The sequence below is a fragment of the Chlorocebus sabaeus genome, chromosome 4 (genome assembly GCF_047675955.1).
Source record: "Chlorocebus sabaeus isolate Y175 chromosome 4, mChlSab1.0.hap1, whole genome shotgun sequence".
In the NCBI taxonomy this organism is placed as follows: domain Eukaryota; kingdom Metazoa; phylum Chordata; class Mammalia; order Primates; family Cercopithecidae; genus Chlorocebus; species Chlorocebus sabaeus.
In genome coordinates, this window is record NC_132907.1 from 18,356,497 (window position 1) to 18,382,468 (window position 25,972).

Consider the following 25,972-nt stretch of genomic DNA (forward strand, 5'->3'; position numbering starts at 1 on the left):
AAATGTCAGCATTTTCTGGTGGTCTTTTTCTGCTGCATCATTTCTTCTTGGCCTGCAGACCCTTTAAAGTGGTGAAATTCTTCCATAATGGTTAGCTTGCAGTGTCTACCATTGTCATCATTTGACCTATTTAGTAAGAAGACTCTATTTGGCATCTTTGCCAGCAAGCATCAACCATGCCAGCAGACTGTGGAAAATGTGAGTCTTTGGGACTAACTTTAATTGGCTTTGCAGCAGACATTTTAACTTAATTTAATATTGCTAGCAAAGTTCAAGGTATTTAGACTTGCCTTGTTTGATATCTGTTTTTTTACAATTCATATGGCAAGGACTTTAGATGACTGACTGTAAGAAATACCTTCATTTTATTACTAATAATGAAGGGAAAAAGTGGAAGGGATAGAAGTAGTTGTAACAATTTAACAATAGAAGTAGTTGTAATAATTTAACAGTTGTATGTTACTGAAGCAGCAGCTACTGAGTTTCTCCACACCTCAAATAAAGAAGTACCTTACTGAGTTTAAAAATCCACTAAGTATTCATTAGGCAGCAAAAAGAATTACAAAGACTATTCCAAGTGTTGGTATATATAAAAAGAATATTCTAGTTTTTGTTGTGTGGAAATGCTCCTTTCTAGAACTTTTCAAATAATTGCTAGAAAATATAACTTATACTATATCAATAAACAAAGGAGCCAAGGTTGAATAGTGGGGCAGAATTTAGGGACTGACTATTTTTCCCCCTTTAAAAACCTGGGAGTTTTTGCTGTTGTTTTATTTGAATGTGGAAGCTCCTACCTGAGGGGGTGGAGCAGGAGTGTGTGCCAGCCTTGCATAGAATCACTGCCAGGACAGTGAAACCATGCCAAGTGGTGGTCTTCGTTACAGACTCTGTTGCCTGAGAGTGTTGAGGTTTTGTGTGCCTGAGACAAAGGGCAGAGGAAGCTGAGGATAGGGAGCCTGTGGTATACCAGCTGTGTGATGACTCAGTGTGCCTGGGCTTCACTTACTGCAGTTATGAAATGAGGACATGACTGTTCCTATCTTCTACTCAGTCTTCTGGAAAGCCAGATGGGATAGCATTCCTCCGCAAATGAGACAACATGAAAATCAAATGGGATAGCATGAAAGAATGGCAACAGTTAGTACGTGTGCCCTGTTTGATCACTGTGAAATCATCTCACGTAATCCTCACGGCTGCTTGGTGAGGTGCATGTTGTTGACTCCTGTGTTTGAGATGAGGAAAAAAGTTCTTTGAGGTTTGAGTAACCTGCCCGAGGGAAGAGAGAGGAAAGTGTACAGTTACCACCCATGGGAACTGGGCTCTGCTAAGCAGTGTCTCATGATTAGTTTGTTACATTTCCAAATGGTGCATGATGAAGCTGCTACTTAAACCCAAGAATTTGAACTCCAGGGTTGGTGCTGTTCCTCATCCTCAAGCCCTTTAGAGAGGTGAACCTTGTATTTAAAAAATAACCTTATTACTTCTTCCACATTACGCTCTGATGTTCCATGACCTTTTAGGCCACTGGGAGGTAATACAAGAAAGGCTTGTGTTGCTTGTTATGGCAGGACCTTGGGCAGGCTCCTTTATGCATCTCATCCCCAACTCCAACCCCAACCCAGTCTCCCCATCTATAAAATGGGGTTAATAGCCTATCTCATAAAATTGTTGTGAGTTTTCCATGAAGACAAATGCTATTAAGTGCCTAGCACAGTGCCTGGCATATAGCCAGGGCTCAGTTAATACATGTTGATGATGATGAGGAGAAGGAGGTTGTTTTAGTGCTCTCAACTAAAACCTTGAGAGCACTGAGAATCTTCGCAGTAACAGAAAATCTTCTTCCTCCTCCTCCCTCTCCTGCTCTCCCTCCCTCTCCACTCCCAGTATAGAGAAATGGCCAGACTTTAACAATAGCAAAATCTCTAAACTTGGGTTACCTTATTATAGGTCATGTGAGGGTTTTTTGCTTTAAGGACAATTTTTATCTGTTTCTTTTGCAGAGTCAGATTCTAAAACGTGGAGGAAATGAACTACCCCTTTGTACTGGGTTCAAATTAATAATCCCTGTTAGACTGAATGTACCTCCCCAGAAGGGCCTGCCTCAACCACAGCTCTTGGTGAGTGGATGCTCTCTCTGCCACTGGATTGTAACTTCTAGGAGCAGGGAGCAAGACTTGGCTGGCGTCTCTTGAGCCCTCACATTGCTCTCCTATGTTGTTGATAGATCATGCGGCTATTGTACTTTGTTACAGGACAGGTAGCTGGGAACAAGCATTCTACTGAGAACCTAGAGTTAGAGATGGAGTAGAGTGTAGTGGTGTCAAAATCCTTGTACATAGATGATTCCTGGAAGACATTTCCCAGAGAAAACTGACAGCGAAGTAAAGTCATTTGTTTCACCCATTGATTTCTTGGTAAAGTACATGTTTCTAGGCAGAGGCTATCTTGAGATAAGAAGCCCTTGAAATGCATATGACCTGGCTCTGGGTGTGTGCGCATGTGTGTGTGCATGTGTGTGTGTGCGCGCGCGTGTGTGTGCGCGCGTGTGCTCATGCATGGCCGCGCACGTGTGCCCATATGCAAGAGAGAAACAGCCTAAGCGCTTCCTAAACAGGGGTAAATATGGCTATTTGAAATGGAATTGCCAAAACCTCTGTACCAGAACTTTCCCTCCTGCAAGAGAAGGAAATTATCAACTTAACCCTGATTGTAGTTTCCCAATTCCAAAACTCCCTAAAACCCCCCTGAGAGAGAGAGAGCCTGGACCCAGCCTCATTTAGATCCTTTAATTGGCAAAAAATGGTTCTTACTCCTCCTTTTCCCTGCCCCTGAGGTTATAGTTCTTTCAGCTCTCTCATGGCTTTTGAAAATCCCGTAATACTCCTTTTATTCTTCTTGTGATGAGCATCTTGTTTTTGTCAAAAAGGTAATGTGCTGGCATTTCCTATCTTTACATTGATCCTCTAAGCAAGTGAAGTACAGAGGACCATGCCAGAAGAGGGAGCATAATTAATATCTTTGTGATTCTGTCCAACTTCCTAAGAAATGATTAAAACTCAGTTATCCTGGTGTTTGCCAGTTGAGGTCAAGCCAACATCTGTACTTGTCTCTCTTTCCCAGAGGGCATGACAAGGAAAGAGAAAGAGAAGAGTTCAAAGAATTAAAAACATAGTTTTCATTAGGATAACATTTGGGGTCAGGTAAACATCTCTTTGGAGTTTCATTGAAAAATTCCAGGAGGCCAAGGGCAGAAATCTCTGGAAGGCTTGTTTCAAGGAGTGTAGCTCAGTGGAAAGTTCACTTTTAAAAAAATTTAAGAAAACTGAATATGATATTGCTTAGGGGAGTCTAAAAAAAAAAGGACATCAGAAAAACAAAATTGTCTTGTTCTCATTTAGAAAGTGTGGAAGGCCTGGGAAAGATTTTCCCCAGTGACTAAGAAGTATTTCTTCATTGTCTGTAAGCTACTCTCCTTTTAGGAGCTGTGGAGTCATTTCTTAAGGCTGTGAGCTTGAGTCTTGGTTGGACTCAGCTTGGGGAGAGTGCAGTATGACTGTCCGTAGTGAGCCAGGCAAATGGACCCGTGTACGGCAGATAGCCTAGTTCTTGGTTGTTCACTTCTGTGTTGTTCCAGTTGCCAGTTTCAGCGTTTAAATGACACCTTTTATATGAGTTGAGCTCTTATTTAACTTAAAAAAAAAGTTGAGAGAAACAGCCCCCTTTGACTCTGAAGGAAATTAAACCCCACGTCAAGATACCAATGGGAGATTGTGGAATTTCTGTCCTGGAGATCTTCAGAAGTAGAACATAAAAATTAGGTCACTTAAGTAAGTCTGCTTGGAGGCTGACCAGGATGGCCTCTTGCAGTGTTTCAAGTTTATGAAACAACTCATGTTAATATTCATATACTGTTAGAGCATCAAGACAATCAGTCCTTTGTTACCTTATCCTGTGACTTCTTAAAATGTTTTGACTTCCCTATGCCTGGAAGGCCTGTGTCTCTCATTTGCATTGTATGATACTGTTGCCTGTGGAAATTTAGGAATGAGTGGGATAGAGGAAGTAAGAGGGGTTGTCCTTTTAGAAAACATTTGATCTTTTCAGAGGATGGTGCTGAGAGGACACTTGGCATAGACAGAACATATTAACAATATGTTGAACATATTAATATGACTGAACATATTAACAAAATCTCTAAAGAACTGCACTTAGCTTGTGGGTACTTCCTGTAAAGGACTATTGCATTGCCAATGATCAAGTTTGCTAGCTTTAAATGATCTATAAAATGCTAAAAGTTTACTTGGTTCAATGTCACTGGAAGCTATTTCACTTTAAAAAGTTAAGAAGACTGTTGGTTTCCATATAACAAACCTGCCTATGTACCCCTGAACCTAAAATAAAAGTTAAGAAACAAACAAACAAAAAAAGATTGTCGGAAGTAAGATTTTAAACTCATCTGGCTCATGACAAAGAATTGAAAAGTCAAAGAAAAGGTTATTTGTGGAATGTCAAACCACAGTGAACATAGTTCTTGGTGACTTGTTGAATTTCCAGTGTCCCCGGGGCCCTCTCTTCTCCTGCAAATTGCATCCTGTTCAGATGCCTACCACAGAGTGGCAAACCAGTTTCCCTCCCTCCACTGCCCTTAAAGAGACACAGCTTGTGGCTTGTCAGCACCTGTGCGGAGGACTTGTGTTTTTAGGAATGGGAGGAATTGAAGGCTGTTCAAGGTTAAAGGTGTTAAAGGTGCTCGGCAGACAGAAGAGCAAAAAGCAAAATTGGGAGACTTACCTGTACTATTTATTTACTTTTTCATGGGTAATTTATGAAGACTCTAATTTCTTTCATTCTTTTTCGAGTAAAGATTTATCTTACATATTTTGGCTGGGCACAGTGGCTCACGCCTGTAAGATTGCACCAGGCCACTGCGCTCCAGCGTGGGCGACAGAGCAAGACCCTGTCTCCAAAGAGAAAGTTTTACAAATTTAAATTAGAAGATTAAATGTCATCTGCAACTCTCCTTCTTGAAATTGTCCAGTCTGTGCAGGATAAAGACTTTTCCAGAGACGTAGAAACTAAATTACACTATCTTCCCTTTGTTTTTCTTCTGTTTGTCTTTTGTAGTGTGTGTGTTATTTTCCTGGCCAGGGGAAAATGAAGGAGAGAACTCTAAGCTATAACATTTTGTTTTAGTGCTGTTTTCTTTGCTTGTTCTGTTTTAAAAAGACACACTCATTAAAATAAAACCTCAGTTTTTAGTTATTTCTCTCCTTTAACATTTTGTGGAGTTAGTTTTGCCATGTGGTGGTTTTCTTTTTTTGAGATGGAGTCTTGCTCTGTCACCCAGGCTGTAGTGCAATGGCACAGTCTTGGCTCACTGCAACCTCTGCCTCCCAGGTTCAAGCGATTCTCCTGCCTCAGCCTCCTGAGTAGCTGGGACTACAGGCATGTGCCACCACGCCGCCTAACTCTTTTGTATTCTTAGTAGAGATGCAGTTTCACCATGTTAGCCAGGATGGTCTCGATCTCCTGACCTCATGATCCGCCCGCCTCGGCCTCCCAGTGATGGGATTACAGGCGTGAGCCACCGCGCCTGGCCCTCCGTGTGTTGGTTTTCAAGATGTTTGTTTATTTACAGCAGAGCCCTTTCTTTCAAATGAAATCTTGTGTTTAACCCTAATATAGGAAACAGGTTAAGAGCTGCTGCCCTGGGATGGGGGTTGCCCGCAGCCTCCTCCTTGCCACGTGGTCCCTGAGGCACAGCTGAGCAGTCTGTTCTATAATCCACTGGGAAGAACACAGGATTAGGAGGCAGTGTCTGTTTTGCAGTCCCTAGCTCTGCCACCAAGACCTTTTGTCACTTTATGTCTCTGGATTCCTTTATGAAATGATGACTTTGGGCCAGAGTCTCTCTGAGGTCCTTCCTGCCCTGACAGCCAGCAGTTCTGAGTCACACAGAGAGACTGAGGTGGTGAGGTGTTTGGTGACGCACAGCAAGAACAGGTCTGGAGAGAGGACGCATCACCCTGCGTTAGCATGAGTAGCCTTCACTTCACGCAAGCGAAAGCTCGGGAATGAAAACATGCATCAGCAGAATTGCCCCTGAGGACAACGTTTTCTGAAGGTTTCAGCGAGGCATCTGCAACCCTTTAGCACAGAAGAATCTGTGGCGAAAAGGACTTCAATCAATTGTAGGTGGTTGTTTACCACTGATTGTTGTTGAATGTGCTGGTCAGCAGTGGTTTAGTTAAAACCGTTTTCCCTTACTAGACAAAATTGTGTCCCATCACTTTGTTGTTGTTGTTAGTTGGGAAATGCATCTGAGACATAGTTCAAGAATCTGCAGCCAATTAACACATTTGGTTTGAGAATGGAGATGGTGAGGCCAGGGTCAGGGTTCAGTTGCTATGTGGGCCAGTTAGCTGGGCTGGGCCCTCTGGCCAGACTGTACTTTTAACCCCTACCAGCTGGCTCTCACATGTGTGCCATGGGTCCCAGGGAAGGGTTAGAGGGCACGGAAGGAGATCCCAACTCAGCCTTTCCTCCTGGGGCCAAGCCGAGCCTTTACCCTGCTGCCGGAGGGCTGGGCCTGGTGTACAGAGGGCACCCTCCCCACGTCCTTAACAGCTAAAGGGAAATGTGAAATACTCCCTACGGACTAGTGTCTTCACGCCCACTGTTAGTGGACCTCTTCAGTCTGAAGACAAAACTTCCCTCCTCTAAGTTAGAACAGACATTATGGAAATAATGCTTCATAGCTCTCGTTTTGAGCATACTCTCCTCTTTGGGAACTGGGAGAAGAGCTGGCATTAAAAGAGAAATTTGCTTCTATTTTGGATATTTGCTTCTATTGGATTTAGTTATAATTTGTTTCCTATAAAATATAGGAAAGACAAGTAGTTTGAAGTAAATGATCTCAGGCCCTTTTGATGAGAAAAGTGTTCGTTTCTATTACACAAAATTCAAACATTACAGAATTCTAAAACTTCTTAATCTCTGCACAAACCTACTCCCATGGTAGCCATCATCAAGATAATCCTGAATCAATTTTTAAATGGACATAAAAGTTAGAATTTTAAAACTTGTGATTTATTTTTCCCCCAGAATTAATTGGGTCCAGGGCAGTGGCTTCCAAAGTGTTTATTTCAACGGTGAGTGCTTTCTTCAAAATGTTAAGTCAGATTCTTACACAGGGGGAAAAAGATAAAAGCAGCCACGGCTGGTTGTATCTGTGGAGGAGCTCTGCTCACTCCCCTTCTGCCCTAACCAGTGAAACTTACAGGTCCCTCTGCTGAGAGACCCCCTCTGCAGAGATACCTCCAACATGCCCTTCCCTGCTGTTTCAGTGGTTGAGTGTGTTGGCCTCAACTTCCCTGACCAAGTCTTCTAAGTGGGGTAGCTGTAGTGACGCTTGTTTCTCTGCCATTCACTTGGGGTGGTTATTTTTAGTTAAGCTATAGTTGGTTGCAAACTTAAAAGCTAACCACCTAACCCAACCAGTATTTTTTTCTATCTTAAAATTGGACCTTTACATTTAAGTCATCCTTTCAGTTTAGCTGAAATGCCACATTTGTCACTACTCTTTAGTCTGTGCCAAGAAGTTTTTCTCCTCGTGGACTGGGCTTAAGGCTGTCACTATAGTGCTTGCACCCACCATGGTAGACAATTCTGTTCACGGATCTTGTAGAATGAGTTTTTTCCTTGTATGTCCCGTTCCAGGAAATTGAGTTCCTGCCTGTTTTCTCTTCCCCACTAGATAAGAAGAAGCAATGCGGTGTTATTTCACACTGTAGGTCTTGGGTCCCCAAGCCCTTCTGGGACCCAAGCTACACAGCAGGACCGGGTGAGCGAGCACTATGGCCTGAGCCCTGCCTTGTGTTAGCTCAGCAGCATTAGATCCTCATAGGAGCACACACCCTATTGTGAACTGTGCGTGCGAGGAACATAACTTGCATGCTCCTTATGAGAATCTAATGCCTGATGATCTAAGGTGGAACAGTTTCATCCTGAAACCATCTTTCCCCACCCACTGCCCATAGAAAAATTGTCTTCCAGGAAACAGGTCCCTGGTGGCAAAAAGGTTGGGACTGCTGCTGTAGATAATGCAAGAGTATCTATTAAACTCCGTATCTGTTAAATAGAGTATCTGTTAAACTCTGAACAACTCTTGAGTAACTCCTAGCCCTACAAAAGAAAAACACAGCCTCGTGTAAATGTTCAATTTTTAGGTCCATGCTGTGCCCAAATGCTTGTCATTTGGCACTGAAAGTGGTCTTTTGCAGTCTTACAATGTCCTCATATATTTAGTTTGTGTGTGTGTATATACGTATATGTATATACGTATACACACATATGTATATAGGTATATGTATATACGTATACACACACATATATACGTATATACATATATGTATATACATATGTGTATACATATATACACACATGTGTATATATACATGTATATACACCTACATATATAGCATACTTTGTAGAATTATTTGGTGGAGTCTTGAAGAGATAGCTCAGGTATTTCATATGCACTAACTCCTCTAATACATACATCCCTCTGAGGTAGATAGTATTTTTTCTTTTTACTATATAGCCAGCTCTTTCCTTACTTACTTCACATGCTTTTCTGGGGGTAATCTCACTCTTACCTATGACTTCAGTCACCTCCTATATGTTGGCAGTTTTCCAAACTATATTGCCTGCGCTATTGGAATCCCCTCTACCAGGTTGCCCAGCTAGGTACTTCAAACCTTCAAAGCTTCAGCGGAGCAAAATGTCCTCCCTGTCTCATCTAATCTCCTTTTCCCCCAGTGTTTGGTCAAGACATTATCATCTGCCCACGCGTGTATTCATCAATTGATATTTACTGAGAGAATGCATTCTTTCTTAGGCACTATTACTGGTGTTGGGGATCTATATATCACAGACCAAAACTGATTAAAAGCCTTGTCTTCTGGGAGCTTACATCCTATTGGATAGACAACTAACTTAAAAATTCAGTTCTATTTCTGTACTTACCTAGCTAGACATTTCTGTCTCTGTGTATCCACCTTATCCATCCATATGGATGGACGTCAGGCAGTGGTGAGAGCTGTGGACAGGCAGTGCTGGAGGCACAGAGGGGTGTGTTGCACTTTTAGCGAGGGTGGTCAGGGAAGGAGATAATGTTTGAATGGAGATTTGAATGAAGCAAGGGACAAGTATGGATATCTGTGATTTTGGGGGGGTCTGCCTCACCCTCTGTTAGTCCTTCTCAGTCAAGGACAAACAGGTCATTTTTGGATGTCACCCCAAGCCACAGTTTGTAAATGTGAGCCGTGAGATGAGTGGATGGACTTGAAACAGGGAGATAGACAAGCGAATAATTATTAGTGTGGTGGATGTGACCCCTACCACTCTCTGAGCCGCGTGAGCTCAGAGAAGGCATGGAGAGGGCAGAGGCGAGGGTGGGTTCAGAGAAGGCTGCATGGAAGACGACACTGAAGTTGGGTCTTGAGCAAAGTTTCATGCATGGAGTTGGGAAGGATATAGAGGCAAAATAGTTACAGAGGCAGATGCCCTGGGCCTCAAATCCGAGGTTTTCAGAATGCAGCATCAAATTCAGGGTCCACACAGGCCAAAAAAGGAGAGGAGCACAACACCATGACCTGTGATGGGGAGTGTGCAGCAAACTCCAGGACAGATGAGCTGGGGGTGGGTGTGTTTTAAGAGGACAATTTCCACGTCTCTGATTTTGAGTGCTGCCTTTGGAAAAGGAAAGATGCAAGAAAGAACCAGAGGCTTTTCCACCTTCTTCTCTTTCCAGATGCCTCCAAGAGAGTGTTCCTTCCCTACATCTCCCTTACTCTGTGTCTTGTCTTCTAGTTTTAATCTTGGCATCTGCTTTTCAGAAACATTGGTCTGTTATTACTTAAAGCTTATGCTTAGATTTGGAATGCAGACCACGAAGAACTGTCAGGCACAGAAAGCGCTTGTCAGCACTTACAGCCCAAGTTATTCACTGTGGCCACCTGTTTGTCTGGCCTATTCCCGAAGAGTGTTGCACTCACCTGTCTGCCTGTAATGCCCTGTGTCTGTGGATCTTAAATAACCTATTCTCGAACAAGTAGGATATTTGATGAGGTTTGCACATTGCTCGTGCTCAACACTATTCACAGTAGTTTCTGTCTTGCAGAACGATGATATGTATATTCAAGGTTTAAAAAAAAAGCAAGACGATTGAGTAGTTGTCATCTGGAGGAGGGTTCTCAGAATTGCCTATACACACTTGCTCCCCTGTCACTCTCCTTCATCACTCATAGTCTAGGGCTACTCTACAATAGAAGGAGCTCACAGAGGTGGGTCCAGACACTGGTGTTTTGGAAACATACTCACTGGAGGATTCCCCCTGCCTTGGACAGCGTCACTGCTACCCAGTGCTTCATTGCTGCCTGCCATTCCTCCTTGCCTCCTGCGTTTTCTTCTCACGCTGGAATTCCTGCTGTCATGTTTACCTGATGATTTCCTCCACTCTCGTTAACCCAGTATTTCTTTCTTCTACATAGCCTGACTTTTCTAACTACTATTTGTAGGGAATGTTCATGGTGTAATGATCCTTTTGTTTATTCAGTAAACATTTATGAATTGTCTACTCTATGTCATGCCCTGTGTTGAGTGCAAGAGATTTTGAGAGGAGTAAGCTAGAATTAGTTTTGTTCTCAAGGACCTTGTTGTCCCATGGATTTATAACTAAATATTGGGGAAGAGGTAAGAATTATGTGAATGAACATGGTCCCAGCTGTGTGGGACTAACAATAGCAGTGTTTTGATGTGCAAACCTGGCATGTTAAAAAGCAGTGTAATTGAATATGACTCGTGGCTGGCACATTATAGGCTATTCTGTTGTACCTAGATATTTAAAAACATACTCTCTAACAGCTTCACGTTGATGGGATAATGTTTGAATCAAGGAGTTTCTCCTTCCTTAAGAGAAAAAGGACGTTTTCCTGATTAGCAACGTTTGGCTTAGAGTCCGTGAGGTCTTTGGAAACTTGAACCTCAGTCTTTCACCACCGTGGTTGAGTGGCAGGGCTGGCATTGTTGGGGTTCAGGTTCCCAGCGTCTCACATGCGTTTAACACAGTTCAGCCTTTGGCAAGCTGCCACTCTCTGTGCTTGGTAGACGGTTCATGAAACTTGACACTCTCATGTCTTTCCTTGAAAATCTTGCAAAGTTCAGCAATCCTTCAGTGGCTGACCCAGTTCTGTTAAACTCCTGTTGTCAGACACAATTGTGAGGTTGTCCTGGACCTGTTGTCAGAGAACGCATTTCAGACTTTAAAAAAAAGTTACCACCAGCCTAGTTCTGGAGCAACGATTAATGCTTTGGCTGCAGAAACGAGGAGTGCTCTTTGTGCTTAGTATGCTGCCACAGACTCCCCTTAAAATGTGGACAGACTTCCCCGAGCACTTGTTGTATCAGTAGAGCACAGTAAAGTAGAATTTGGACAATTACTCCTTTAGTTGACTCATGTGTAGAGCCTTAGAGAGTGTGTCTACAGAAAATACAATGAGCTCTTCCTAGTCAGGTAGAAGGGATGGTTTTGTGAGAGTAGCAGAGCTCTTACTGTATTTTTCTTTTAGCTAATTTTGCTTTGGTATTTGCCTCGGTGCTTCAAGTCTTTGGGGCCCATCCTTGCCCCTGATCTTTATATGGGGAGATGATACTTAATAAGAATAATGGTTGCAGGCATCTTATGTTGGTTGTTGCAGTATTGCCTAGCTGGAAATACACTGGCCTGCCTGGGGAGTCAGAAGCCCTAGATTGGAGCCCATATTCTAGCATTTACTAAGGGTGTGATTTAGCCTAAGTGGTTCAGATTCCTGGTCTATAAAATGGGGATAATAAAGATGTCTCTCCCCACCCACACTCCAGCCCCCTTTTAGTAATAGTGCCTATAAAATGAGAAAATGAATTGCAGACTGTCCTGTGACATACAGTGCTCTGCCATGAAGCTCCCGTTCTTGCCGTGGATGGGCATAGACCTCAGGTCTCAGGGAAGGATTGTGAGAGGACAGTTGCTGAGCCCTTCCCCCTCTGTAGCCTCTGTGATTATGACCTGCTGTTTCTTAACCCACCCGAGAGGCAACGTGGACCACCTTGGGGCAACTCAGTTTGTTACAAAGTTCTTTCTTCATTCAGCCGAAATTTACCCCTGTCATTTCCAAGGTAATTTTTACTCCTTGGTTCTAGTTTTACAGAGTAACATGAAACAGTTCAAATCAGTGCACTGCAAGTCTTAGCAATCTGTAACTGAGAAAGGGGTCTTACAACTCTGCTTCCTGTTTTTGGCAATTCAATTCAATAAGTAAGTGCTGGTGCCCGTCACGTGGGGGCCATGTTCGCTGTGCGGCACTAAAGGCAGCTATTGTTTCTCCTGACATCGGGAAGTGTAACAGAAGGGCATGCAGCCCAAATGGAGATGAATGGGAAGTGAAGACTTTTTAACTCCTTAATGTGCAAAAACACAGTAGTTTTGATTTTATTTAGAATGTTTGTTGGAATAAACAGTGCCTACTTTGATTGGACTATAAGTGGCCACACAGACTAATAATATACATATATACAGATAAAGACCAATATTTACATGAACCCATGTTAACTACCAGTAAGTGAAAAAAAACTCATATTTGCATTTAGGAAAATGGAAAAAGGTGACCTGGCAGCGTGAGAATACTTTTGTATGTGCTCTAATTGATGTTCTTGTCGTCAGCACATCCCATGAGAGGATCCTGAAGTGTCTTCTCAGTGATTAGCGGGACCACACTCTTTACACTGAGTTTTACACGTTGATTTATAGAATCCAAGACAAAAATGAACAAATGGAAAAGCAGTACAGCCTTAGCAGTAGGTGTCTCTAGCAGTTCTTGACCCCTGTTACTGACTAGCTGCATGCCTTTGAGGAAGCCAGCCCTTATTCCTCAGGAATTCGTTTCCCTCATAGTTAAAATGAGACCAAAATTTTCTCTCCTGCTTGCATTATATAGTTGTTAGAATAAAATGTGATCATGTATGCGGATTTGAATATTAATACCACTTCTTGCAAGCCATGTAACTTTTGGTAAGATTAAGTTTCTTTTTGCCTGCTTCCTCATCTTTAAAATGGGATAATACTGGTAGCTACTTCGGGGATTTCGTGAAAGCAAATGAGTTAATTCACAAAAATTGTTTTTCAGAAACGTTGGTCTCTTATTACTTCATAAACTTTAAGTAATAACAGACCAATGTTTCTAAAAAACAGATGCCAGGATTAAAACTAGAAATAAAGACACTGTTCTAATACATGGAACAGTGCCTGACAGTCCTAATCTATTAACTTTTTGGGTGAACGTTTGAAGCGTCTGTGACTTAGTATATTTTTAGTATACCGTATTTTCGAAATAGTGTATTTTAAAAAAATGAAAATCACACCCTGTAAACAAACCAAACCCAGAACAGAATTGGCACATTTTTATCTTCCTGATTACTTTGGTGGTTTCACAAGATATTACTTCTTTGTCAAAAAAGCTTAATCATGATACTAAGAACCTATTCCTAAATGCCTTTTATCTTCAAAGCTTTGGGTCAAATTAATTTATTCTAGAAAATGCTTTTTACTGCCAGTGTGAATTTGGAAAGCTTTAGGTGGGAACTGGGATACAGTTCTGCCTTCTCTGTTACTGTTAGGGTCTTGACTGTCTTAACTGTCCAGAGCTTTGCTTGCTTTATATGTAAAAAAAAGGAGATTTTAAAAAATGTTGTCTTTGAATTTTGAACAGTACCAAGGTTGAAGTGACTCATTTTGTTGTGACTCATTTAGCTTTTAGAAATAAGGAAATGTTGATCAAGAACTCCATTTATAACAGACCCATTCATAATAATCCTAGTGGCATATTTCACAGAAGCCATTTCCAGATAAAAATACTGATCATTACTTCCCCTAAAGGGTAAAATAAAATTGTGGGAAATGCTTAGAATTTAGCAAGTAATTAAGTTAACAAAGAACCATTTGTAAAAAGTCATAGTTTTGCCGGGCGCAGTGGCTCACGCCTGTAATCCCAGCACTTTGGGATGCCGAGGTGGGCGGATCACTTGAGGTCAGGAGTTCAAGACCAGCCTGGCTAACATGGTGAAACCTTGTCTCTACTAAAAACACAAAAATTAGCTGGGGGTGGTGGCACATACCTGTAATCCCAGCTACTCGGGAAGCTGAGGCAGGAGAATTGCTTGAACTCAGGAGGCGGAGGTTCCAGTGAGCCGAGATCACGCCATTGTACTCCAGCCTGGGTGACAGGGAGACTCTGTCTCCAAAAAAAAAAAAAAAAAAAAAAAAAAAAGTCATAGTTTCCTTAACTATTATAACAAAGGACTTTATGAATTCAGAATTCTTTTGTATATTTTTATTAAAGTGAAACCCAATGACTGTTGTCCAGTATCTTCAAGTTTATTACTAAGCTAAAATGATGTGATAGAGGAGGCTTTGTGCCACCACTGGCTTTTCAACCTCAGGTACACTTTTGATTAACACTGGCGCTGCTGATATGAAGCTGCTCATCTGCATATTAGTGTGGACAGTCATAGCTTGATATTACAGATTTTGATTATTATCTCATGGCTGTATTTGAAAATCTGATTATAGAAAATAAGCATGGGGACTTCTTGTTTTCCTGCTTATCAGTGGAATTGAGGCTGTTGAACATTTTCTGTTTAATTTACCTTATGTGGAATTAAACATATTTATACACCCCAGCTGCATTTTTAATATCTCATGAACTCAAAATGCTTTTTTTCTAAATATTTACTCATATCCACTGTTACCTTGTAGTCCTAAATAACATAAGCCTAATCATTTTTAAATGAAGAAATTACTTTTAAATGTCCTAAAAGAAAAAGCTAATTGGCTGGTCATCTGCTAGCCAATTTCTGTTAGAGTTTGCATTAAGGAATATGTGGTTTCTATCTGGGGAGGTGACGAATAGGCTTTGGAGAATGGAAGAGATTCTTTTAAGAGCAAGATTATCTGATGGGAGGAAAAAGGCGTGTTTGGAAACCCTGGATGCTGTGGTATTGAGGAAGGTTCTCTACTTCTTTTAACATCATTTTCCCCATCTGTTAATGCGTATCTTTGTCTAGAAAGGTTGTAATGTGTTCCTGTAACAGTCCCAGGTGCATGATAGATTTTCAACAAATGGTAATTGTGACATTTTATGTTAGAAATTTGTTCCATTTTTGTTTAATATTTCAAAGCAATGCTGAAGAGATATTTGAGGATTCTCTGTTTTGTGAATGTATTAGTAGGCTTATAATTTTCTAAATGTTCCCTAAAGACTTTGAGACCACCAGAAGGAATCTTTGATTTCTAAATAAACTAATCATTAAATAAGTTCTTACTTTTCAACTTTTATTTTTACTATGTTAGGGTTTTTCTAAAAATGGCCCTTTTTCCACTTTCCCAGTCTTGACATCTTTGTGAATTTAACTTTAGGACTTAACCAGCATAACTGAAAAGGATATAAAGTGCTGCTAGGATAGTTTCTTCAGTCACAATTTCATATTTTATTTTAATTCGTTTTCTGGATTTTTGAGTCTTTTTATGGTCATTCATTAAAGTATCCTCCAGGACACAAATTATATTTTTAAGTTGGTCCCCTTGTGAGGGGCAAGGAAAGGATGTAATTAGGTACATGTTCACAGGCTGGACATTCCCCCCTGGCCTTTTACATTTTCTGGTTCATCAGTAGTTTGGACCCTGTGTTTGTGTGTTGGTGTTCCTGGGCGGAAGCGGCCGTGTTCTAATGCAAGTTGAGCTGTGTGCTGCCTAGGAACCAATATTTGAAACATCACATATTTTAATGAGATATAAAATTGCATGCTAAGTCTTTGTGTGTGTATGTGTGTTTAAAATCTAACTCTTTGTTCAATTTGTTTTTCCAGGTGGCATTTTCCTGAAGTTGTTCATTAAGACTTCCCAGCGTTCCTTAAATAGGTAAGTAAATGAAATCAGATGACCTTATTGTTGGTGATTGTTTGGAAACAATTTTCCAGTGAATGGCAACTTCTTGAAAACGGTGCAGTGTTTCAAACTTTTGAACCCTGTGTGGTAAGCACTAATTTTTTTAAGGCTAGAAACATCACTTAGATGAGCATACATAAATGTTATAAGCAACCTTGTGAAGTTTCATAAATGGTATTAAATTCAATGCTATAATTGCCACACTTCAATTCTAATATGCTTTGTTTGTCACCATTCATACCCAAGTTTCAGAGCTCTTTATAGGAGGCATAGCTGAATTTAAGCTGTCTTTCCTTTTGAGCTTCTCTGTGGACCATTTCATCATTTTTATCATTTCTCTCAGACAGAGAAAGTAGAGATAGCTGATTAAAATTACCCAATTTTATTACTCAATGATAGCTCATATCTTTGGAAGGATTGTGGGAATAAAAGTTGAAAACAGTTGACTAATAGGTGAGTTATGATTAATTCTACAGGTTCTAATTTATAAAGGTCACTTTTTGAAAATATTAGTGAAGATGATAGAGGTTGAGTAATCTTGTGCAATACACATTTAAGAAAATCAAGGGAGTACATAGTCAAATAATTGTCCCAAAAGACTTTGATCCAGCTCTGTTTCTCCCAAGGGAGCGGCCTGTTCAGCCAGGTCCTCTCGGGTCTTGTTACAAACTCGGGTCTTGTTACAACATTTACTGAGCAAATATAAGTATCAGGCACTGTGCTAGATAGCCTATAATGTCAGACATTGCACTGGGCATCGAGGATATACTACAAAACTCACACCTGCCCTTGGGAAGTTTATAGTCCATCAAGGGAAGCAACTTTTCATAGAAAGAGATTACCCCTCTGGAGAGAAGCCCCAGAAGTCTCCTGTGGGATAGGCCTAGCTAGAAGTCTCATCAGAAAAAAGATACATTGTCAACATGCAAGTAACAAAATTAGAAAATGACAAAAAGAACTACATCCATTTTGTCTTCAATGCATTTAATTACTCTGATTTGTTTTGTTAAATCTTGAATATCACTGTCATTTCTACTTTATCATTTTTCCCTTCCAGGGACCCTATATTTGGTCCAATTTACCATCAAGTAAAGGGAGAAGGTTGTTATACTTTCTCTTAATAAATGCTTCCTATTCCTATTGACTGCTTCCAAATTGATGGTATAAATGTATTCTATATTCTAATATTGGAATTTAAGAAGATCAATTATCATAACAATTAAACTATGCAAAGGTTTGGCTCAGCCCAAAGAAGCCAGCTCAAGGTATGGATTTGGGACTTACTGACACACTTTTCAGGAGGGTCTGCCATGTGGAGGGGATTTGCACACAGCATTTTCACAGACACCATCTCATTTGTAGGGAACTCTTTTAGCTTGCAGATTCTAGGGAAGGAAAAATTGCTCTTATGTTATGAAATGAACTGGTGACTCCTCAAATGTTAAGTTGTTCTAACAACTTCTATTGCTTAGGTTAGGAAGCTTGAGGGTTTTTTTCGTTGTTGTTAAATGGGAATTGTAAATACTTATGTGTTACGAAATTATTTGAGCAGAATTCCTTCTCATTGGAATGCCAGGGCTGACCTGAGACAGGTGGTGTCCTGAGCAGGCTAATTATTGGCACCTATAATCTTTTTTTTTTTTTTGTGGTGGAGTCTGGCTCTGTCACCCAGTCTGGAGTGCAGTGGTGTGATCTCAGCTCACTGCAGCCTCCACCTCCTGGGTTCACGTGATTCTCCTGCCTCAGCCTCCTGAGTAGAGTAGCTGGGACTACAGGCATGCACCACTATACCTGGCTAATTTTGGTATTTTTAGTAGAGACGGGGTTTCACCATGTTGGCCAGGCTGGTCTTGAACTCCTGACCTCAAGTGATCTGCCCACCTCAGCTTCCCAAAGTGCTGGGATTACAGGTGTGAGCCACCACGGTCAGCCCAAACTGATAATCTTTATGTACTCCATCTTTATTTAGTGGAGGTGGGAGAAATTGATTTTCTATTAATAAAAATATATACCTTTGCCTGTATGGTGAAATTAAGGAACTTATTACATGTGATTTTCTGAACCAGTTGCTCATAAACCTGTTTAAAGTTTGGCTAATAATACTGCCATGTGTTGCTCAGATGCAAAATTTCAGATGCTCGTCAGCTAGGTGACACTGGGATTGGTAGTGAGGTCTGGTTTTTGCTCATATAGTTCTACAACTGCAGATACTCTCATCGGAGGCAGGTCTGTGCTGGGGAGGGGCATTTGTTTCTACTCCCGGGCACTGTCTGCCTGAATGGTAACAGGAGCGATTTTCATTTTACCTGTTATTTCAGGAGTTGCATGTGAAAACCCGAGTGAAGAGGCTCTACACTTCTCACGTGTTTCCCAGTAATGGCTTAGTCCCCCCTTTGTGAGTGGTCACCGTGGTCACTGCCAGACTGGCCTATTTATTCCTGCTCTGGGGAAAAGCCAATTTCATTCTGCTCTGTTCCCTTAAATGTGGTTAACTTAAATGTGGTAAATTAAAAGTGGTGTGTTCCCTTAAAATGCCCCCTCTCTGAATACTTAACCTAATAGAACCAGCCTTCTCTGTGTCTTTTTTTTTTAGGTTGTGAATTCATCCCATGGAAATACAATAACACTTTATCAAGTCAGACAAACACAAGAACAGACATTCTGAATTAATGGTGTCTGAATTGTAGAGCAATCTGATCCTGCTTTTTTTTTTTTTTTTTTTTTGAGGTGGAATCTCACTCTGTCACTCAGGCTGGAGTGCAGTGATGTGAACTTGGCTCACTGCAGCCTCTGCCTCCCCGGTTCGAGCAATTCTTCTGCCCCAGCCTCCCAAGTAGCTGGGATTACAGGCATCTGCCACCACGCCCGGCTGATTTCTGTATTTTTAGCAGAGACTGGGTTTCGCCATGTTGGTTTCTTTTGAGCGAAGAGCACAGTTGCAGTCTGACATTATAGGCTATCTAGCACAGTGCCTGATACTTATATTTGCTCAGTAAATGTTGGTCAAATTGAAGAGTGAGTGGGGGCTTAACTATAACATCCGTTTTGTAAGAATTTGGGAGTATGGCCCACTTATAATTTGGGAAGCCACAAATTTTTTTTTAAGCCAAAAAGTAAAGTTGAACATTAAGAAGGCACCACTGGAGCAGCTGACCAGAGGCCAGGAAAGCAGATAGGAAGGCATCACTGGCAAGAAATGAGGACTAAAAGGGAGGTTTGGGAGAGTAGGGTGGGCAGGGCTGCAGCCAGCTGACGAAACATAGACTCATGGAGGCAGGTGCCCATGGAGTTAGCTTTGGACAGGAACAGGGCAGCTCTCTGTGGCACAGCAGGTGTGCTGCCATAGGTAAGCTGAAAGTACAGGGAATAGGCCTTAAGATAATTCTTATGTTGTGGCTCAGTTCTTTTGAGCAGTGGGAAAAATAGTCGTCTGCTTTGGGGAGAGGAGGTGAAGCCTGGAGACTTAAGAAGAATGCGTGTTTTCCCTAGGTGGAAAAGAACTCTTCTCAGTGCTCATGTGACCAGAGTGCCCATCTTCCGGTGGATTCTGGCTTTCTGTCTGATGGATTATTGCACAAAGAATTCTTGTCCTCCGTCCAATCGGATTAGTCCACAGGAATGTTTTGGATCTCACATTAATAAATGTATAAGCCTGGCGCAGACATGTGCCTGTAATCCCAGTGTTCAGGAGCCCGAGGTGGGAGTGAGCCCAGGAGTTTGAGACCAGCCTGGGCCACATAGCAAGACCCTGTCTCTGAAAAGAAAAATGTGTAGTTTTGTTGTGATCAGTGAAAGTCCATGAAAAAGGCTATATGCAAATCTCCCAGCAGGTAGATTTGGTTCCAGTTGGTACTCCTGTTGTCATTCCATCTGCATGAAGAATCCTCCTAATCCTTCCTGAGAAAGCTTTTTTATTTTAGCAATCCACTTTAAAAAATTGCTTCTAGAAAGGAAGATGGTCTAATTGAACTCAGATGAATGAGTGTACACTGGGATGGTGTAGGGGTGTTCCCTTATCATCCCTGTATAACGAATGTATGCTTTTATATGAAGCTTGTTAATATAGGTAGTAGCTGTACACATTTTTATTTAGTATTCTTATTTAAAATAATTGCCCATGCCAAACCACAGCAAACCCTGCTTGCCACTAAAGAAAGCAATAGCATATCCCTGAAGTTCTGAGATGCTGCCCCCGTAAATACCGTATCTGCTCTTTGAAATGTCGTAATGACTCCCTAACTAAAACTGACCTCTACTGAATTAAATATCGATTTAATCTATATTCTCTTGGATTCATTCAATTCAGCTTGCAATAAATTTTTTGTAGTCTTTGCTTTCTTTCATGCTCTGATGCTGGTTGGAACCGTTAGTCATACAACCGTCCTGTCCTTCCAGACACTGCTCCCACCAGCAACCCCAGAGCCACAGGCCAGCCACTTGGCACATGTTACAGAGCCAAGGTAGCAGGCAGCCTCTAAAAATGGGGTTGGCCCCGTCTCTGCACCTTATGTTACCATCCCAGAACAATCTGTGAAAAACTCTTAAGGCTACTTGGCAAGTCCAGATGAACTTGGAAACGTACCTGATTTTGATCCAAATTGTTCTATAACTGTGGCCAAGTGGTGTTAGGAGGTGGGCACTTCCTGTCGTTAATTTACATCTCTTTCACGTAATGAAGGCAGCTATGACTGAGGGTCATGTAGGAATCTAATGTGACTGGTCTGAAAGAGCTGGTCCCCTCTGTCTGCCTTGCCACCACATTCTCCCTCCTTGCTTCATTCTCAGACTACATCTGTGATTCAGTTGAAGTCCAATCCATTTTTCTCCTAACACTCATGGAGTGACTGTGGATTGGAAAGACACAGTGCAGGGTGGTGGTCAAGTGCTTTCATGGACTTCTCCTCATTCAAGGTCAGGGTCATCAGTTTTGGACCATTATGTCCCACATCAGGTACATTTAAGTTTATTCATCTGGAAACTGGCAGGCATTTAGATAAAAGGATGTTTACAGAGAAAGTCATTGGGGCAAACCCCTAGAAGCTATGCCTTTCTTTCAGTGCTCTGGTATTCTGTGTTGTATGCTTGCATATTTACATCATCTGCACATCTTAAATCTAAGATGGTTTTTCACCTGCCCAGAGGTCACATTCAGTCTTCTCTGGTGGCCTTGAACACTGGTATACTCTTTTTTTTTTTTTTTTTTTTTTTGAGACGGAGTCTTGCTCTGCCACCCAGGCTGGAGTGCAGTGGCGCGATCTCGGCTCACTGCAAGCTCCGCCTCCTGGGTTCATGCCATTCTCCCCCCTCAGCCTCCTGAGCAGCTGGGATTATAGGTGCCCACCACACGCCTGGCTAATTTTTTGTATTTTCAGTAGAGACGGGGTATCACTGTGTTAGCCAGGATGGTCTCAATCTCTTGACCTCATGGTCTGCCCACCTCGGCCTCGGCCTCAGCCTCCCAAAGTGCTGGGATTACAGGCGTGAGCCACCATGCCCGGCCGAACACTGGTATACTCTTGAAGACAAGCAATAGCCCTTACATATATACTATTATGGCTGGATTAGAATTGCCAGAAGCTGTTTATGTGTCACCTGTCCCCCCAGTTATCAAAATCACCCAAGTTCATACAGAAATGTATAAGCATGCAGGGAAAAAAATCAGTTCCCTTAGGGGTCACTACTGTTAATCTGTTCAAGTTCCTAAGAGTATCCCTTTTTGTACATTCTTTTCTTTACATAACTGAGTTCTTACTCTGTATATAACTTTATGTTGCTACTTTTTGGTTAATATTATAAATATTTCCTCATGTCATTTTAAGTTCCTTTTCTACAGAAATCTTCAGTATTCTGTCTTATGATGTATATCTTAAATCATTTTAACCTGCTTTCTAATTTTGACATTTGAGTTGTTTTCTGATTTTTTTAAACCATTAAATATCAACCTTGAATATCCTTTTACAGATAATACTGTTTAGTTATAAAAAATAATTTGCAGGAAAGTTGGGCCCTCATTGGCAGTATAAGAGAGCACCCGTTGTATATCCCCCTCATCAGGAATGAGTTATCAGTTCTTAAGTCTTTGCTAGTTTGTGAGGTGAGAATGGCATCTCATTTTGTTACTGTTTTTATTATTGACCACATCTAATGTTTTCCTAAATAGAATAGCTGTTGAAGTTTGTCTTTTCTGAATTGTTTGTTCATGTTTTTCCTTTAGGTGAAACTCTCATTTATGATTATAGTGACATTTATGATCTTGGCCCATTTTCCTAGAAAAGTTTATTGGAATGCATAATTTTACATGTATCGTATGCTCTGTAATTGTTAACTCACACAAAAGTGTCCTATGTTTGAGGGGAAGTCAGGTGTGGAAGTATCAAAGGGAACACAACTCAAAGTTCTCATGCGGCTTCTTGGTTGTGACTGCCCCCATCTGGAAAGTTAGCCCTGCCCGGTGGGTGCCCTCTCCCACCTCACCCACACCTCGTGAGCCCCTCATTGTCACCCTCATCCTGCCCTGGTACTTCTGATTCCACTCTGCCTGTTCAGGGCAGACGAGGTATAACTTCTATTGTCAGAAGAAGAAGAAAGACAACATGTTGGCTCATGGACCCCATGAAGTGCTTCTCACCTGCTTCTCCTCTCCTGATGTTTCTTCTCAGTCTACCTGGCTGACTTCTTTTGCCTGCCCCTTCATCAAGGTCTCTGGGTCATCTTTGGCCCCCTTTTCTCCCTTATCTTCTTGCATCCTCTGCCTTTTCTGGCCCACTCTGTGGCTTCAGCTGCCACTCACAGGCCAGACCCTCTCCTCCAGGTGGAGAACCATCCAGCTAGCTGCCTGTTGGGGTCTTCCTCTGGTGTCCCACTGACATTTTTAATTTAGCATGCCCCCAAATGAAGCTCTCCCTCTCTTGACTGGCCCTGTGGCCTGGGTCTCCACTCCCATGAGAAAGACTGTGTACCCCATCTACCAGAAATCCCTCTTTCCCCCTCTGCCCACATCCCATTGGTTTTCTGAATTCCTGTCTGTTCTCCTTCCGTGTTCCTCCTTTTTTAGTCCAGGCTTCACTTTCAGAATGAGTGAATGTCTGTTTTCTCAATTAGATATAGACTTACACAATGGATAAACTAGATTTCTCTAAAACAAATGAAAATTGATATTTTGCAGAGTATGCTACTTTAATGGAATCTATTTTAAATTCTCTGTATGGAGTGAATTCTCACCTATTAATTTACCATTTATAGAAATTAAGTTTTTGCCTCCTTGCTTGGTTTAAAGCAAAAAACACCTTGAATACTGTCTAATGTATATTAGTCATGTGAGTCCCTGGACAATACTTTCTAGTTAAAGGGCTTTTGATTTGAAGACTTGATGTTTTCTTGGGACCTTAATTATTTCCACATTTCAATATGTGTTGTTTTTTGTTGCATTGGCTTTATCCTTTATTAGCTAGTTTTTCAGCTTACCTCCTAGGGAACTCAGGCAAGAAATACAAATATTTTCATAAGATTCTTTAAGGGAGTAAAATTAATATTTTTGAGATGAAAATATGATGATTTGTCTCCTAAGGATTGGAAGACTTTATTAAGATAGCAAAATATCCTTCCCCAGGGGTAAGTTTTTTTAGGGCTTATTGGAAATATGGTGCTGGGAAGAATAAAAGGAAATTTAATGCCATGGAAGTTGGAAATGGCCCCTGAAATCCAATCCGTTTTTAGAACACATATAACACACAATTCCCCAAGATCTGAGACAGCTCAGTTCACTTCCTGAGGCTGTCAGGCTCCTTATGGCTGTGACACGGAAAGTTTCCTCAGCACGAATAAGCCACGGCAGTGTTTTACTTGCTGAAAATCTTTCCTATACCTGATGATGGGGCTGCCATTGAGTCTGCCTTCCCTTATCTGTATCGAGTGGCTTTAGTCTGGTACTTTTCTTAGGTTGGGTTCCCCAAAAGCAGATTCTGCAGCAGGGATTCAGGTGCAAGTAGGTGACTTGGGAGGTAAACCTGGAAAACATTGTTCAGGGAATAGGGGTGTGAAATAGGAGAAGAGAGCCAATAAAGAGATGACTTTGCTGCTGTGGGCACCTGAGGCTCCATCTCTAGTGAATTCTATGAGACATCCGTTAGAATTATCCCAGCTGGGCCAGCAAGGTCTGGGATATGTCCTCTCCAACTCATCTCTGTCATTAACCACTTCTTCTGAGACCAGCACTTAAGGGCCAACTCATGTTGGGGCCAAAAGAGAGCCCTCAGGCGGAAGTCCTGGGTGCCTGCTGTAAGCATGTGCGGGAACAGGGGCTTGAGGTGCAGCAGACATGCACAGTGTCTGCCCCTTGCACTGTTGTAAGTTTTCAACACTGATAGACAAGTCTGTCTACGGGAGACACTTCAGTGGTCAGGAAGGAAGCACATGCAGCGATTTCCAGTGGAATGTACTTAAAATAGATCAGCGCTTGATCAATGCTGGAGTAGATGTAAAAGAGGTAAGAATTTGATACCACTGATCCTGAAATGGGGAATGCAGGGAGAATCTTGGAGAGGTGTCTAAATGTTGCTCCCAAAATGGCATATTGTGCCTCAACAGCAAACACTGACAAACCATTATAATCACAATGGGACAGCTGAATTGTCAGGGCTCCTTGTAGGGTTGAAATTTCCTCAGAGCTAATCAGCCTACAGAATTATAACTAGGCCCACAAGGAAATTACGGTATTTTTTCCATGCAGTCAGATCTGGAAGAAAACAAAAATCTGACGGAAGTCTGTGGCCAGCCAAGTCTGAACAGAGCTACCTTCATTACTTGGGGAAATTCCTGGGGAAAGAAAGAAGGTGGAATCAGTGCTGTCAGTGGACCTTAAGAATCCTTCTGTGCTGTGTGTTTTCTATTCCTATTTTATTAATGCAGAATCCTTGCTGATACAACACGGGAAATATATTCTAATACCCTATCAGCTCTTCCATTCTTGTCATGTAGGGGGTGAGGGGATATGATCTGGACAGTACAGATATCAAATCACTTAGAGCTATTGTGTGATGCTAGACCAACAGTACCAAAGTGTCCTCGTTCTTAAAGGCTCCCAACCCAGCCATGAGAAGACAAGCAGAGAAGTCACTGCTGCTGTGGTCAACTCATTATATTGGGGACAGAGGAGGGAACAATTTTGCCAGTTGGAGAAGGCATGCTGGAGCCATGACTTCTCAACTGGGCCTTGAAAATGACTAGCTTTTGCCAAGGGATGAAAGAGGGGGATGGCAGTCCTGGCAGAGACAAGTGTGGGCAAAGGCAAAGAGATGCGAAGTGCAGAATGTGGTTAGGAAGTAGTGAGTGGTGTGGGGTGACAGATATATGAGATGGCGAAGTTGTTAAGGTAGGCACTAGAGGTCACCTTGTGAAAGTCCTGAAAGCTTTGTCCCTGCTTTTACCATTTCTCCCACACGAATGTCCAAAGGCATGCACCATTTGTGGCCAACCCATTTCTGTTGACTCATGTCCAAATTCCCACCAAACATCCTGCCATCGTAGGAACAACTTAGGTGCAGGATGATTAATGGAGCCTGCAGAACTTCTGTGGGGTTCCAAGTCCCAAAGGTGTGGTGTTTGGATAGCGAAACCAACAATTTGTGCTACATGGCTGGTTAGCGATTCTGTATAGCCCGTGACGCTTTGTTGCAGGAGAAATTGACATGCTTTATGCACCTGGACAATATTATACCTGAAATATTTATTGTTTGTTTGCCGTATATTTTCTGTCATTCCAACAAGTCCCAAATGTGCTACATTTCTGGAAGTATCTAGCTAGATTTAATAGTACACAGAATTGATCATACTTATGTTTTCCTAATTCTTTCCCCCCCTGCAGTAGTTCTCTCATAGCATTAGTGTGCTGGTGCCTTTGGCCATGCCAGAGGAGCATACCTGCTCTTAGAA

At 41.8% G+C, this 25,972-nt stretch overlaps 1 protein-coding gene across 4 annotated transcripts in view; it reads left to right on the forward strand.

Annotated features, from left to right (window-relative positions):
• The window catches only part of LHFPL2 (LHFPL tetraspan subfamily member 2), a 160,985-nt gene that overhangs the window by 61,602 nt on the left and 73,411 nt on the right, over positions 1 to 25,972 (forward strand). For 2 of the 4 annotated variants that reach the window (XM_037982129.2, XM_037982131.2), the window contains 2 exons: positions 2,004 to 2,120; positions 15,964 to 16,015. The gene's annotated coding sequence lies outside the window, so the exon portion shown is untranslated. The remainder of the gene's footprint in view (positions 1 to 2,003; positions 2,121 to 15,963; positions 16,016 to 25,972) is intronic. The other 2 variants (XM_037982130.2, XM_007976198.3) reach the window with 1 other exon arrangement.